Here is an 11,090-nt window from a genome sequence, read left to right as displayed (position 1 = left end):
ATGCAGTATTTGTATGCTTTAACACAAAGTTCATTGTCAGTTCACTTGAGATGGAGTCATAAATTTATAGGACAGGCTGCTTGTCAAAGCTACAATAGGAACAATCTCATCTTTCATCACTATTCTGCATATCTAGTCCTATTGGTAACTAATAGTTAGTAGTTTATGTGCTGTATTCCTAACCTATGTGACTTGTGCCTAATTGATAGAAATACTTTATATATTTCCCGTTTTTGCTTATGCACATCCATTTGTACTTCATCTTATCTGTGATGTGATAAGTTGATATTATCTGCCATATCTGAAATGGACAACAGTTCCAACAAATACATGAAAACCAAATTATAATCTTTACATATTATACTGCTGTCAGCATAACTGTAGCTCACTAGGAGCATGCTGGGAACTGACTGGGCGCACCAACATTTATATAGTTATATATAAATGTGCATCTGTATTTACATATATACATTTGTATGTATAACACAATGCTTATATGTGTCTGCGCCCAGAGAAATTAAACTGTGTTAGCAAAAAACATCAAATTCTGAAACTTGTTATATCTTTAAAGCATTTTGAAAGGAACTTCAATCCCTGAGCATCAACACATGCACAGACTCCTGCTGCTGTGTATGTATATGAATAATATACCCCCAGACTTAAATATACTAACTGCATAGCTACATAACTGCTGAGAAAAGACAATACTCCTGACGTGTTCTATCACTGTTGGTCCACATACACAAACTTATAGACATAGAGGTACAACTTAGCAGTGGCCATTAGCAAGGAACTAAAATGATTAAAACTAATTTGCATTATATTTCCTATCCTCCAAAACCAAACCAACATTTATTTCGTAATAGCATAGTTTTGGTCAGATGTGATTCAGTCTTTTGTGGTTTCGATCAAATGAGTTTTAGATCAAATTTACAGTTTTTCTTTTTAGATTAATTGATCTTTAGATGAAATGAACTGTAACCATAAATATCTGCCTGTTGAACAAAAAGTGTTATATGAGTGAGATTATTTCTTATGTGGCTCAGGTTATAAAACATGCTTTGAGGAGTGTCTTGGAAGGTGCAGACAGAATTTCTAGAAATGCAGTCACTTCTACCTTATTGAGAAGGTATGCTTAGTTACATAACTTGAATTGTTCTGAGGATTTAAAAAAATTATATTTTGAATACTCCTTTAAGTTCTGAATTTGTGTTTTGTCCTGCTACTACCCAGATTCTCAAACAATGGGATTACAATGGCTAATTGATGCATAGAGTATCCAGAATGTTTCATATTCCCAGATTCTCCCCCAACAAGGCGTCCAACTTCAAGGGGCAGAACAAACAAAAACCTCAGCCTAACAAGTGACAGAGTACCAAGAGGAAATAGCAGGAGGATAATGCTTCCAAACCAAGTAAAAGGGGGTCCTTTCTCAAACAAGATCATTCCCCTGCTAAAGAATGTCTATGCGAGACTCAAGGCATTCTGCCTCTCCTCCCCTTTTCCGTAGGCTTTCGCTCAACCCAACAGCCTGGACAAAGATAGTCTTGAGCAAATGGGCGCTGAGAATAATTTCAATGTGAATACTCTTGGTAGTGGACAGAAAATCCTTTTCCTTCAGGGAAACCTCCCTATACCCACCAGACCAGACACATCTGTTCTTTCTGGTACTCTTTCACAAGTTGCAGGCAAGGATTACAGAACAAGCTCCTGCACCACAGAAATGATGTTACACCCAAGTCTTTTTGGTACTCAAAAAGGAGCTATTCTGGAGACGTGTTAGATTTGTTGTACCTAAATACCTTTCTGAAACTAACCAAGTTCAAAATGCTCACCCTGCAGATGGTTCTATCCTTTCTTTCAGACCACTGTTTCATGGTGACTTTACAGCTGAAGGATGCTTATTATCACATCACAACTGCTCCTAACTTCAAGTTGAACCTACAAAAGTCTTGTCTCACACCCTTTTGAAGAATTGTCTTCCTGGAGAGTATTGTGGACACTGGAAAAAAATCATGGCGTTTCTGCCAGAAGGCAAAGTCCAGATTTTTCAGAACAATTTTATGGATTCCTGTCTTCAAGAAGCTGCCTCCACAAAGAGTTTCTCAAAATTCTATTCCTCATAGCATCAATGGTTCTCACAATACCACTGGCCAGACTCCATATGAGAAAGATTCCGTAGTACTTAAAAAAATTGTTGAACCCAGCAACTGCATCCCTTGGAGTTCTAGTTACCAGTGCTGGATTTTGTGAAATTAGAGTTACAGTTCTGGATGGATCTGATGTTTCTCTATTTAGACCTACCCTTCTCTCTCAAGACCCCAGTTCAGTCAGTCTAGTTGGATTTTGCTTGGGGATCAGTCTACAGGGGAGCTCAAGTGTAAAGTGAATGGGGTCCTACATCAAAAAATGTTGGCAGGATATTGACCTTAAATTTTCTTTACCTCTTATGGTCTCTAGGTCCCCTTTTAGTGGTTACAGACAACACCTGTTGGCAGTGATGGTCCTGGAGGTAGCCTTATAGTATTCTCTAACACTCCAGGCCTTATGCATCCTGTTAGAGCAAATAATAGTAGCAGACAGACTAAACAGATCCCAGATGGACCCTCATGAGTGAAAACTTCAGTAGGGCAGTCTGCCTGGACTTGGTCCATATATGGATAACACTGCAAGTAGTTCATTAGCCTCCTTTCAAAGCAGGCATTTGGAAAAATTCTGTTTGAGGCATCCTTGCAGCCGTACATGGAGGACAGAAGCATACTCTTTCCCTTGGATGGGAATGTTCCTTAATGCATTTCCACCCTTTCCACTGATATCTAAGATACTGCTGAAGATTCAGAAAGAATTACCAAAGATCATTGTGGTGACCTCCTTTTGCCCTAGACAGGTTGGTTCTCCCTGTTAATGGCACTAACCAAGGGCTATTAGCACAAGCTTCCGTAAACTCTGGATCTGCTCACACACCGTCGGGGGTGGCTGGTGCACCCAATTTAGACCAATTGCTATGATGGCCTGGATGATTCTATCTTGATGCCTTTTAGGCACTTGTTCCATGAGGATATGAGACAGTTATTGAAGGAGGCAAGAAAATCTGCAACTAGAAAATTGTATGTTTTACAAATGGAAGAGGTTTTCTAGGTGGTGCGTGTCCAATATCAGATGGCCCAATGCGGTGTTTATCTTTCTGGTTTTGAAATATTTGTTTGAGCTGCTCAAAGATGGCTTATCTTATCCATCTGTCAAGGTGAATCTTGTGGCCATCTCAGCTTGCCTGCCCATGAGTCCCCCTCTTTTGTCTCTTGTTTAGGTCAAACAGTTAATGAAAGGAGTGTTGCACTTGAGATCCCCTCAAAAACAAATTTCTCCTGGTTGGAATTTCAACTAGAGTCTTGGAAAAAATTACATTATCTCCTTTTGAACCTGCCTTTCAGACTGATTTGAAGTTCATCACTTTGGAAACTGTTTTAGGTATTTTCTCTGTCATCTGCAGTGTGAGTGTTTGAGCTGCAAGCTCTCGTAGTGAGCCAAGCATATCTGATTTTCCACCAAGACAGAATTGTTTTATGCCCTAATCCTTCTTTCATGCCAAAAAATGTTTTTGAATTTACCCTGACTTTTCAAGGCATGGATCTGTCTGTTTTCTTTCTGGAACCTAAAAACCAAAACAAAGGGAGACAAGATTCTACATACCTTGGGTATGCATAGGCAACTCAGGTACTACCTTGACAGAACTAATCCCTTCAGGAAAACCGAACAGCTGTTTGTTCCCTCTTCTGAGGCTAAAAAAGGGTCAACCTGTCTCTAAGTAAGCAATTGCTTGTTGGTTGTCCTTTGCTGTTGTTTCTTTGTTACTCCCACAATGGTAAATATATTCCAGGCAAGGTTAAGACACATTCTAACAGAGCCTTATCCTCCTTGGTGGCTTATTGGAAAGGAGTGGGCCCTAGAAGCATTCTAAAGGCAGCAGCCTGGTCCTTAATTCATTCTTTACAAAGCACTCCAAACTGGATTCCTTCTCAATTTCCAGAGCAGGCTTTGTAAGGAACATTCTCCAGGGGCTTCTGGATCCTTATTCTTCCTCCTCCCAGGTAGGGTAAGCTTTGGAAATTACCCATAGGCCACTGAGGCAGTGTGAATAATGAACATAGTACTGTTGTGGAAGTCCTACTTGCAACAATAGATGTTCGAATTTCGCACTGCCTCTCTATCATCACCAACCACCATCCCCCTTACTGGGTATATAGTTTGATGGCATCCAACCCTGTTGTGCTGCTTATTGTCTTTGGCTCTTTGTGTTGGTGTTTTATGGCTGTGAATTGGTTGGGTTCAGGCAATTCTTGCTTCTAGTCCTTTTAGCTCTTTCTGGTTAGCACTAAAAGGCTGAATAACTGACTTTCTGTGACAGGGGTTAAGCTTCCCCTGATGAGAGGGTTTTAGCCAATCCCAACACAGAGAGTCAGAGTAGGGGATTATGAGCAGGCACAGAACCCATATACCACTGGCAGTGTAAAATTTGAATATCTACTGTTACAGGTAAGTAGGCCTTGTAGAACCGTACTATCCTCATCAGTATACCCCAAAGATTATGGATGTTACGTTAATAGCATTGAGAGGTTAAATATCAACCCAAATACTTTCTGTTGGAAGACCTCTGTTACCCAAAGATTGACTGATACTATTACACTTCTAAAATGGATGTATTCAGTATTTCCTAGACTTTGAAAGGTAAATTAAAAATGCTGGTTACTGCCACAGCACGCTTGCTTATAAAAAAGATAAGTAAATGGATAAATAACTCAAGCAAGCGTTGACAGAGTGAGAAATAACCTTCTATGTGTAAAAAATCCAAGTAATCCGGTCTTCTGAGACAAATAATTCAGTTTATTACACAGATAAACCACGATAAGCGCTTTCACTAACTAGTAGCTTCTTCAGATCACAAACAGGAAGCACAGGAACCATGTGCTTTAAATATCTGCATGTTAATTAATCAACCAACTTTTAAAGCAGAAGCGCCATAAAACCTAAAAACTAAATATATAAACATAAAATCATCTCAAGATGCAGCAGAAATAAACATGATGGCATCTACTATGTATAGTTTCTAAGTTGCCTCGTATTATTAATAATATGACTATCACATGCAGTTATGTATTAGGCTGTATACACTTTCGTACTTGATAGTATGCTGCTCACAACATGTTCTTATATTTACTTCAATTTTTATTGTTTCTTATGGAATGAAGTTATTTTAATTTTTTAAAAGTAATATGCATACACCATTGTTTATTTCTGCTGCATCTTGAGATGATTTTATGTTTATATATTTAGTTTTTAGGTTTTATGGCGCTTCTGCTTTATAGAAGGTTATTTCTCACTCTGTCAACGCTTGCTTGAGTTATTTATCCATTTATTTCCTAGACTTTGTTAATGCCAATGCACTGTAGGAGATTGTAACACTACCCAATAAAGGCTGTAATATCCCTGACCCGGTCCTTGCTAGCCTAGCCCATGCCTGTATCCCACCATGCTTCTCCTCATCCCAATCTGACCAGAAAGGTTACCATCTCTGTGAGGCTTAATGATACCACACCACCACCAAATGAACCCATCTTAGGGATTTCTCCAGTGCAAACACACTTCAACTTGTGGACGATCTCTGCAAAATTCCCAACAATCCACTTCAAATGGATCCATCTGAGGGGGGTTAAGACATTAAGCGCACTATAGATACCAAACAAAACTACAAATCTTTCTTTAGTTATGTCAGGAAATAAATGAATAATGTTCAACAATGCACTGAGCTTATCTGTAATATCACACATTCCAGTCCCAAAGATATAATCAATATATTACCTGAAAAATTTAATGCTAACATTACCCACCTAGCCACATTGTTGTACCCATTATCCCTGAACATTTAGTTTATCCGATAATCACCTGGGAACATATCTTAGAATCCCAGTCAAGGCATAAAATAATGTCTATATGGGACCAGATTACATACCAGGCTACTTTCTCATCAGTGTCGTGTGCATTATCTGAGCGTCTAAAGGGTTTCTTCGTGGTGCCTGAAGAACATTTACTGTGACTCATCTATACAAGGGTGGCCCCTCTATAGACCCAGTTAATTATAGACCTATCAGCCTCACCAGCCATATGTACAACACAATGGAACATATCATTGCAGAACTCATTTATATAGACATAAGCAACTTAATTTCTCTAATCCCACTCAGTTTGGTTTTGCGAAGTGCAGGTCCTGTCTCCTGAACCTAATAAACTACTTTGAAAAAGTTACAGAGACTATGGGCAGTGATGACTCTGTGCTGCTTATCTTGACCTGTCCAAGTCTTTTGACTCTTGTCTGTTCATGCTGGTATTATTTAAAAGTTTGACAAGCTTAATGTAAACCCCTTCATTGTCCACAGATTACAAACTGGCTGTCCTACAGATCACAAGTAATGAAAGTTGCTTGTACTGTCTCAGAATGAAAAATTGTAACTAGTAGGTTATCACAAGATAAGTGCCCCCTCCCCACAAATTTGGCATCTATTTTGCAGACATCCAAGCCAATGTCTCTAAATTGTGGTTGACCAGGTTTGCTAATAACTGCAAACTGACTTCTGTTATTCTCTCCAAAAATGACTGGAATATAGACATACCTGGTGTACTGAAAATGATCTCAATCTAAATACAAAAACAAGTGCAGCATGCTAGCATTTAGCAAAAAAGTTGTGCCCACCAAATATGCTATAAGCAGTGCTCTTCTTCAAACACATATGGTCATAAGAGCCTCTTCATAAACTGTTCCATCTCAGTCTATCCACAGGGTTTGTGGTGCTTGAAGAACAGCCACTGTAACTGCCACTGTAGTCTTCCCTTATCAGACCCATCACTGAATACAGTACCCCCTTTGGTATGTACAAATCAAAGTCTCAAAGATACTGTAGCGAGAAAACCACAGTTCTTAAATCTTTCAGTTAACCCAGTACAGTAACACAAATCTGTACTCAGTAGTGTACAGGCTGCTCTGGGGTGACCTGGGTCTTGCTTTTCAAGCCATGATAACCCCCATTGTATTTGACCTAAATCTATACCAACAAATGAACAAGATTTGCTGAAGTGATAGATTTCTAACTCGGCATATTCTCACCTATGAAACAGGTTATCACTACATATAAAAGTACTACTTTGACTATTTTTTAAGGCTAGTCCTGGATGGGTAGACACAAATATGCACCAAGATTGCCATGCAATATATGTGACGTATAATGTTTGCTATATTAATATAGTCTGATTCCTTTTATATGAATGTAAATTTGCCTATGTCACAAGTGATAATTCAATAAAGGTGTCTGAAAAAAAAAAGATTGCCATGTACAGCCCTGCTCTATTTGAAACATGAGCATTATTGAGTGTTTGAAAAGGGAGACAAACTTTTAAATATCTACTTAAAGGTGTATATTACTAGGCATCTATGTTCCTCATGACCATTTGCCTAGTTTTGTTCTTATGTTCCTATAAGATACCTGGGTACATTGGTGGATAACTCTCTGTCTGTCTCATTTGATCATCATATTTCCACCATAGTCAGGAAATTCTTCTTTCTGTCCAAGTTCATTTCCAGGAATATCTTCAAGATCCAAACATGTCATTTTACTACTATATCTTTCCCTTATCAGACCCATCATCAAATACAGTGCTTCCTTTGGTATGCACATGTCCAAGCATATCACTTAACTAGAAAGGCCTAAAGAATTAAAGGCCTTAAATCCTTCAATGATCCTGATAGGTTAACAGCTCTCATTATACTCAGTAGGCTCAGGTGACCTGTGTTTTACTTTTTGAACCATGAAAGACCTAACCCTATATGACCTCCTATTTGTTTTGCAAAACCAGTTGCTCTACAAACCTCCTATTTGTTTTGCAAAACCAGTCGCTCTGCAAATACCCATACTAGGTACCTAAATTTATACCAACAAATAAACAAGACATAAAGGAGGGATACGTATCTAACTCAACATATTACAGGAACAAACCACTTGCTGACAAACAGGATAAACGCCCAGTGCTCCAGAAAAACTTGAATAATATTAATGAAACCAAAAGGAGCAACTAGGCTGATGCAGAGTCACAAGTAGAAATGAAAGGCAAAATCCTCAGGTTAAAATCCAAATGAAAGGCAAAATCCTCAGGTTAAAATCCAACTTTAATTCCACTGCAGGTCAGATAAGCGCTTTCACTCATTCATTTGAGCTTCATCAGATCATGTAACAAAGACCTTCAAGTACATAGGCTACATTTATACAGTTAAAACATCTCCTATTGGCTGCTTCTTGTTACATATTCATGAGTTAATCTAAGCTTAAAGATATATGCACATATAAACATGCTGAGATGTATAAAATGAATATAAAAAACATATAAAAAACATATAAAAACTCTCCATGAACACTCAAGATGCTCTAATAAATATGTATATATAGATATATATGTCAAAAGAAATCTATTTCAAGGGGTAAAAACATGTATGTTCCATCATTTATTATAAAATCTACAAACATTCCTCCGTTTGTTTAACATAGGTTTAATGGAGGCTCTCTCATTGAGACCTAGACCCCTATCTGCTCTCAATCTAACTATCCACATACTCTCCTTGCTCTCAGTATGGTTCCTGATGTCACCTCCTCGTATACTGGGTTTAATGTTCTCAAGAGCTCTAAATAAAAAATAATGTTCAGGACCTGCTTGGGCTACGTGCTTAGCTAAGGCTTTGTGAGGTGAAGCCTTCCTAATGTGGTAAAGATGTTCTCTTATCCTGTCTTTAAAACGACGATTGGTTTTGCCAACATAAAATGCATCACATATTTGGCACACTGCCAAATAAACTATATGAGTAGTATCACAGGTAGCTACAGCACGTATGCTGAAGTTAGTGTGCATATCAGGATGTTCAAAAAATGGACTGGGGTCAAGAGAATTACAATAATTACAGCGTCCACATGGTTTTGTGTGTTCAAGAGGCATTGACCATTCATCCCTTTTTGAATAACATAGCATTCTCCTTAAATTTAATTTGTTCCTATATAAAAAAGAGGGTTTAGTCCCCACAAGTTTACCGATGGTGTCATCAGTACAGAGAATAGGCCAGTGTTTCGTAATAATATTCTTGATTGCTGGACAATCAGTACTATATGGTAAAGAAACCCTTACATGAGTTGATCTATCATCTCTACCATTGTCTGTTGTAACGGATCCACCAGTAATAACTGGTCCAAAATAAGGGGCTGCTCTGTTCAGTCTAAGTTTATTGACATCTAAGAGATTGGACTCAATCTCTTGTGAGCTATAGCCCGTTCTTCTAGCCTTATCTTGAGGTCACTCACTTCATTTAGGAAACCTTCTTCTGTGGCATTTAGCCTAGAGGTTCTCATCCCCTGGCCTCTAATGATATTCTTAAAAATATGCTGTGGGTGCATACTATCACGCTGTAATAGAGTATTAAAATAGCAAGGTTTCCTATAGACACCTGTATTAATCAAACCACATGCTAACTTTTCTATATACAAGTCAAGAAATTCTATCTTCTCTCTAGAATGATTCATACTGAAGGTTAAATAGCCAGTGAGGTTGTTCAATATAGTATGGAACACAAACAAATCATCAACACTACCTCTCCATAAAACAAAAACGTCATCCACGAAATGTCTATAAAAAGTTACATGTTGTTTAAACATTTCTAAATTAAAGAGACTCTCAAATTCCCAAAATGCCAAATACATGTTTGCATAGCTGTTGGCACAAGGTGTGCCCATGGCTACCACCGCTGTTGGTAAAACTTGTTGTCATAGGTGAACAGATTGTTATTCAAAATGAGTTCAAGGAAATGTACAATGAGGTCTACTTTAACTGATGTATATTCGCTATGTAAGAGTATATACTCAGTGATATAAATCAGGCCTATGTTATTTGGTAACACAGTAAACAAGGACTTGATGTCAAACGTTACAAAAATCAAGTTATCAACGTCAAAATGCCACCTAAGCAGTCATATAAATCTGTTAAAAACTGTTTGGAATCTTTCAGTACAACTTTGTTCTTATTTAATATAGGTCGCAAATGTTTCTCAACATAGACAGAAAGGTTTTCAGTGATCCAACCCTGACCAGACACTATGGGTCTCATTGGTGGGTCAATGGAGTCTTTGTGAATCTTAGGTAACCCATGTATTGTTGGTACAAGTGGATTCTTAACAAAGAGATAGTCAAACAATTCTTGATCCAAGATATCACCTTTCAACATATCTAATAACATATTGTTTACGTGACTAATAGTGGCTTGCACTATTTGTTCGTTAACTTGTAAATAGTAATCATCTTCCAAGAGTTTAATCATAGCATCATGATATTTGCTAGTGTCCATAACTACTATCCGACCACCTTTATCAGCTGGTTTGATGGTTATGGACTGTAAGGAGTGGAGTTTAAGTAAGCTAGTCTGCTCCCCTCTAGTCAAATTACCATTCTTCCTATATTTCTTTAGAGAAAAATATTCATACAAATCATCCTCAGTTAGTTTCAAATATGCCTCAACTAATGGATGATTAGGTGGGACAAAGTTGCTAAGCTTCTTAAACTTTGGTGGTCTAGTAACGTTATTGTCTGTCAATTCACTATCAGTTTTATCATGAAATAGCAGTTTAAGCATAAGATTTCGACAGAAAAGTCTCATGTCTACTACAGTGTCCGTAAAGTTACTGTGTGCACTTGGTATAAAGTTTAGGCCTTTACATAATAATTTCTCATCACATTCAGTCAACAAATATCCTGAGATGTTATGTATCATAGAATCTGCTGGTATCAAAATTTCAGCTGTATCTAATTTACTTTGTTCTTCCACATCTTCTTTATTGTCTGATGTGGTACAAACTCTTCCGATAATTTGCGTTTCTGTCTCCCCCTGCTCATAGAGCGTCCCCTTGTTATATTCTTGTCCTTTCGGACTGGGAGGGGAAAAGGGAGCTCACTTACTACTCCTGTAGTGATGGTGGTATGTACTTTGTGAGGTAACTTGGATCTCACTATGCC

General features: G+C 38.0%; 1 protein-coding gene across 1 annotated transcript in view; it reads left to right on the top strand.

The window, feature by feature from the left end:
* Positions 1 to 11,090, top strand: part of TSGA10 (testis specific 10) — a 1,008,750-nt gene that overhangs the window by 939,365 nt on the left and 58,295 nt on the right. The window lies entirely within an intron of this gene.

This window comes from Protopterus annectens, chromosome 5.part0 (genome assembly GCF_019279795.1).
Source record: "Protopterus annectens isolate FY-2018-M chromosome 5.part0, PAN1.0, whole genome shotgun sequence".
NCBI classification, from domain to species: Eukaryota; Metazoa; Chordata; order Ceratodontiformes; family Protopteridae; genus Protopterus; species Protopterus annectens.
This window is presented reverse-complemented; position numbering and strand designations above follow the sequence as displayed.